This window comes from Bos indicus x Bos taurus, chromosome 2 (assembly GCF_003369695.1).
Source record: "Bos indicus x Bos taurus breed Angus x Brahman F1 hybrid chromosome 2, Bos_hybrid_MaternalHap_v2.0, whole genome shotgun sequence".
NCBI lineage: Eukaryota > Metazoa > Chordata > Mammalia > Artiodactyla > Bovidae > Bos > Bos indicus x Bos taurus.
Window position 1 is genome coordinate 122,355,897 of NC_040077.1, and position 6,327 is coordinate 122,362,223.

Sequence of the window (6,327 nt, forward strand, 5' to 3'; positions counted from 1 at the left end):
ACCCAGAGCAGGCCTGATCTCTCAGTCAGTTCAGTCACTCAGTAGTGTCTTACACTTGGCAAACCCGTGGACTGCAGCATGCCAGGTCTCCCTGTCCATCACCAACTCTTGGAGCTTGCTCAAACTCATGTCCATTGAGTTGGTGATGCCATCCAACCATCTCATCTTCTCGTTTCCTTCTCCTCCTGCCTTCAATCTTTCTTAGCATCAGGGGTCTTTTCTAAGCAGTCAGTTCTTTGCATCATATGGCCAAAGTTTTGGAGGTTCAGCTTTAGCATCAGTCCTTCCAATACATCTTCAGGACTGATTTCCTTTAGGATTGACTAATCTCCTTGCAGTCCAAGGGACTCTGTAGAGGCCTGCCCTATGTGTCCCTGCAAACCTAGGCCTGGAAATCAGTCTTGCAGAATCTGGCCTTCAGCTGTCATTGAGGCCCCACTCTCCTCTAGGGCTTGGTAAATTTGAGATGCACACATGCACAAAAACACTCACAGACTCACACAGAGGTACAGACACACACGCACAGAGGCACAGTTGAACTCACACAGAGACACAGATATATAGAAACAGACACAGTAGTCTCACACACACACACACACACGTGTCTGTCTGGAGGCCTCTAAAGCCCTGCCCATGGCTGGCGCCACTAGAGCTAGCCATGGGGTTAGCTCTTACATGGGGCTACCCTCCAGAAGAAAGGCTGGAAGCCCTCACCTGGCAGGCTGAGTGAAGTGGATTCCTCCTGGGATGGGAATGTTTTCTTGTGCCCAAGCAGTGGCTGAGAGCCAGCTGGTCCTGTGGCTCCTGTGGCCATCCACATGGCCACACTTTGACATCAGGACAACAGACTGGCCCTGCAGGCCAGCAGTTTTGGAAAACACAGAGGTAAAAGGGCCTTGGAAGAGGAATTCTCATTCAGCTGTCTGTCTTCTCAGGCAACACAGCTGGAGCACCACTGTCTCCACTTACAGCCTTTCAGAACCACTATGACAGGCATTTGTGGGATTATATGTGGATGCCGGGCCATGGGTCAGGTGCTGTGGGGCACACCCACAGGGGTGGGGGGAGAAGGGGACATGGCCCATCATTTATTTTTGGATCCTGACACATTCCAAAAGGTTTATTCATGGCTGGATCCCCAGTCCTTAGCACAGTGGTTAGCACACACTCAATGCTCAATAAATGTATGTAGGATAAAAGTAACAAAGGAGATGACTATTAGCTTCAAGTTGCAGACATGGAAATTGAGGTTCAGAAAGGCAATTTGCTTAAGGTCATGAATCAACCAAGAGGCAGAGATGGCATTGAACCCAGGAACTGTGGGAGTCTCAAGCCCCAGTTTAGGCATCAAGTCTCATTGCTCATTCAAGTTTACTCAGACTGAGCCGAGTAAACCGTGAGTTCTCAGGCAGTTCTTACTGCCCCCAGTAAGCCAAGGGGCCTGGGGGTCCTCCATGTCTATCTTCACTACTTATGCTAAGTCTCAGTTGCCTTGTCTGTACAATGGGTTGAATAATTGGAAATCAGGTGTGAGGGCACGAGATTGGCTTATAAGAATCGTAACTTTCCTTTTTCTCACTGACATGGGCTTGTATTTCAAGCCCCCATTTCATTGTAGCAGAAGCAGAATCTCAGTCATCTGGGGGCCCCTAGCTGGGGGCTGTGTCTGTAGTGGGGAGAGCACAGACGAGTTTTCAGTGGCAGGTGAAGGGGTGAGGGCATACACTCTGGCTTGTCATTACCCCACACTGGCCCCCACTGAGATGCTCTCCTGCCTCCTTGGCCTTTGAGATCAGCCCTCAGATGTCACAGCTACACTGTCCCCTGCTCCCAACTCCTAGTCTTGCAGCTTGGCTCACTCTCAGCATCCCCTGGGAGTGTGCTCCCTGTCCAGCTTCAACACTTACTTAACAAATCTCTCCACCTCAATTTTTCTCATCTATGACGTGGGTATAATAGTGCCACCTGCTTCCTAGGGCTGCTTGTCAGAATTAACAAATTAGTCGACATAGAAGGCTTGAAACAGCACCTGGAGCATCATAACTGCTCAGTTAAGTTTTGTTTTGTTTTTTAGCTGTTACTGTTAACCGTCGGAGAAGGCAATGGCATCCCACTCCAGTACTCTTGCCTGGAAATCCCATGGATGGAGAAGCCTGGTAGGCTGCAGTCCACGGGGTCTCGAAGAGTCGGACATGACTGAGTGACTTCACTTTCACTTTTCACTTTCACGCATTGGAGAAGGAAATGGCAACTCACTCCAGTATTCTTGCCTGGAGAATCCCAGGGACAGGGGAGCCTGGTGGGCTGCCGTCTATGGGGTCGCACAGAGTCAGACACGACTGAAGCGACTTAGCAGCAACAGCAGCAGTTAACCATCCTGCTCCAAGGGCTCAGCTCAGGACAGGAGTGGGGGCAGTGGCCCTGGTCTCAGGTCGCCTGTATGCCTGCCCTCTCTTCCTGACTGGTGAGGACAGATAGGATCACCCAGGCGGGGCCCATCCTGGTTACGAGGCAGCACGTGGGGGGCTGTGCCCAGGCAGGGGTGGAGGGCCCACCTGCAGGAAACATCAGCCCACGTGCCCTTCATCTGCAGACCGTTGGTGACAACTTTCTTTCTGGAGCCCGCCTCTTGGCCCTCTCTGCCACCCCACCCTGCCCGCACTGCTGGAGGGAGAGTTTCCATAGTATTGATATGAGCCCAGCCCTGCCCTGCTCCCACACCCTCCAGGGTGCCCCATCAGCCCCTAGGTCCCATCCAGAAACCTTAGTTTGACTTTCAAGATCCAACACGACCTTACTCCGCACTGCGCTTTGTTTAACCTTCACCCCCGTATCTCTACATGCTCCCTTCTTTCAGACTCCACACTTTTGCTGCTGCTGTTTTCCCACCTGGATGGTCCTCTCCTGTGGCTACAACCCTTAATATGTAGCCTATCCTTCAAGATCCAGCTACACGGCTGGCCCTGGGCCTGGCGTGATGGTGTAGCCAGAACCAGCCTGGCTCAGCAGTGGGAGGGCAGGGACAAAGATTCAGGCAGATCCCCTCCTCTCAGAAAGACGCTCAGGAAAGGTTTCCATGAGGACAAGACAAGGACCAGGCAGGCAGATGGGCTGTTGGCAGGTGGCCGGTGGGTCTTGGCACAAGGACTGCTATTTGGGAGGCAGGGAGGCTGGTAGGTAAGTGAGTTGGACTTGCTGGGTTTGAGGCTAGCCTCCTTTTGGTGACCTCAGGCCAGTTACTTTACCTCCCTGAACCTGTTTCTGCCTTTTTCAGTGGGGACTGAAGTAGCTGCGACTTCATAGGATGATTGTGAGGACAGAATGATATGATACTCATTTTGTGTGTAGCATACAGTGAAAGCACAACAGATGATGGCCTTTATTAGTGCAGACTCTGGGCGTTTGACAGGTACAAGTTAGGACTTCAGACCCACAGGTGCCGGGCTCCAGGCAGACAGTTTCAAAGCTGCAGCTTGTGGCTGGGATGGGAGAACCAAAGTAAGAATACTAATAGCATATACTATTTGAGGACTTTCTATGGGTTTGACTCAGAGTGGGCATTTTGTAGGAATTACTCATAAATCCTGCATCACAACCCAGCAACACAAGTATCTTCTCGTGGACCCTGTTGGAGAGTGAATCGTGTCTCCACGAAAAACATGTTCAAGCCCTAACCCCTGCTGCCTTCTCTGAATAGAGGGTCTTTGCAGATGTAATCACATTACAATGAGGTCAGACTAGATTAGAGGGGGCCTTAATCTGATGATTGGTGAACTTGTAAGAGAGGGAAATTCGGATACACACACAGAGGGAAGCTGGCCATGTGACAGTGGAGGCAGCCATTGGAGTTTTGCTGCCACAGGTCAAGGAAGGCCAAGGAGGGCTGCGACAATCAGAAGCTGGGAGAGAGGCATGGAAGAGATTCTCCCTAGGGTCCTCAAGAAGGAACCAGTCCTGCCGACACCTTGGCATCAGAGTTCTGGCCTCCAGAACTGGGAGACGATGAATATCCATTGTTTGAAGCCACCAAGTTTGTGGTAATTTGTTTACAGCAGGCGTAAGAAATGAACACAGCCCCATTTCACAGATGAGGAAATTGAAACTCAGAGGGTTGAAACTCATCAGCCCAAGGCACACAGCTGGCAAGTGTCAAGGTCAGGGTCTGAACCTGGGGCTGCCTTTCTCCAAAACTCCTGCTCCTGATCAGGGGCATGTTGGCCTGATCACTTTGTTTTGTGGTTCTTTGTGCCCAGGGCTCATGGTATGGGTCCCTGTGTACCCAGGGCTGGGTCAAAGGGCTGCTCAGGGTGGGCAGACTAAAGGCAGACGAGGGGGTCCAGCCGGAGACCCCGAGCCTTGTGCGCAGGGAGTGCCCTGTGAGTCACGCTGTAGGTCTTCGGGCCTACAGGCTTCAGGCTCTTTCTGTGTCTGGAGGGTGTGGGTCTGAAGGAGCATCTAGCTGGTGCTGAGGGTCCTAGTCTCAGAAGACTCAGGTTGTAATCTCAGCCTTCCTTCTCTCCAGCCTCCTGTCCTTGGGTAAGTGACCTCACCTCTCCATGCCATAGTTTCCTCCTCTGGAAGATGGGCCCAAGGCTCTGGGGTGGGTAGGCGGCAGGGCAGGAGACAAAGAACCATTGTGGCTAGCCCCTCCCTGACCCTCAGGGCTCCCCCTGCCAGGAGGGGCTGTAGGGACGGTTGCCCCAGTGACGGGAGGGGCTGGCCCTGGATTCCCTCTGGGAAACAGGAAGTTTAGGCTGCCCAGGTCACCGCCCCAGCCACAGGAAACCAGCTGATCCTCTCCTCTCCCATCCCAGCCCAGGAAGGGACTTGCTGTACCATCAACAGCCCAGTGCAGCTTCTGAGAGTGACTCTCAGAGCTGCTGGGGCCCAAGATAGTATCCAGTTTCCCCATTTTATAGGATGGGCCGCTGAGGCCCAGAGAGGGGAAGGGACTTGCCCCAGGGCACACAGCTCCCAGGGCAGACAGGAGTAGAACTCAGGACCTGTGACTCTCAGAAGCTCAGCAGCTGCTGTGGTAATGATGGATGTTGGTCTCTGACTTTCATTCAGACTCAGCTGCATATGTTACATATAAGAGCTTATCCAGTCCTCACACCCCTGCAGCGTAGACACAATGATGACCCCTATTTTACAAATGAGGAAACTGAGGCACCCCAGGCCATACTGCTAGTAGGTAGTAGAGTCAAGATTTACACTCAGGCAATAGGAGCTGGGCTTCTGTTATGAAAGTCTTCCCTGATGGCTCAGTGGTAAAGAATCTGCTTGCAATGCAGAAGAAAGGAGATGCAGGTTTGATCCCTGGATCAGGAGGATCCCCTGGAGGAGGAAATGGCAATCCACTCCAGAATTCTTGCCTGGGAAATCCCATGGACAGAGGGGGCTGGCGGGCTATAGTCTACAGGGTGGCAAAGAGTTGAACACAACCAAGCATACAGCACAAAAAATAGGAGCCGGATAGAGTCCTATAGCATCTGACCCAGTTCTCTTGTCATTGAAATGGGGGAATCGAGGCCTCAAGTGGTGAGGAGACATGCTCCAAACCACACATGTAAACGTCAGGCAAGCACTGGCCCCAGGCCTCTTGCAGCTGACAGTTAATTGCTTACCATCTTCCTCTTTATCTTTACTCACAGCACCCAGGCATTCTTCATGGCGGCAGTGTGCACAGGTGGAAAAAGCCCAAACAGTTTTTCCTATTCTTCCTAGCATATTGGGTTGCCATGTGACAAATTCTATCCCATAAAATCTAAGCAGATTTACTGGTGAGGCTTCCAGAAGAGTCTTTAAATGGAGATCACCCAACTGGTATGGGCTTCCCTGGTGGCTCAGATGGTAAAGCGTCTGCTTACAGTGCGGGAGAACTACATTTGATCCCTGGGTCAGGAAGATTCCCTGGAGAAGGCAATGGCACCCCACTCCAGTACTCTTGCCTGGAAAATCCCATGGACGGAGGAGCCTTGTAGGCTGCAGTCCATGGGGTTGCAAAGAGTCAGACATAACTGAGCAACTTCACTTTAGCTCTTTGCCGGTCCCTTTCTTCCCATCTAGAACACAGACAAGAGGCTGGAGTAGTAGTCATCGTGTCATCCTCAGGCTCTGTGTCTGAGAATAATGTCCTGTGCTGAAGAGAGCTGAGCAGAGAGAGGTTAGGAGCCCAGTGGCACGAGGGTGCGTCTCTCAGCCTGGGAGTGCCTTCTTCAGGACTTCCTGTTACTTGAGAACAAGAACACCCTCTTGGATTTAACCCCCAGTTCAGTTTTGTAATTTAATTACTTGCTGTTAAGTGTAGTTCTGACTTCCTGTGTT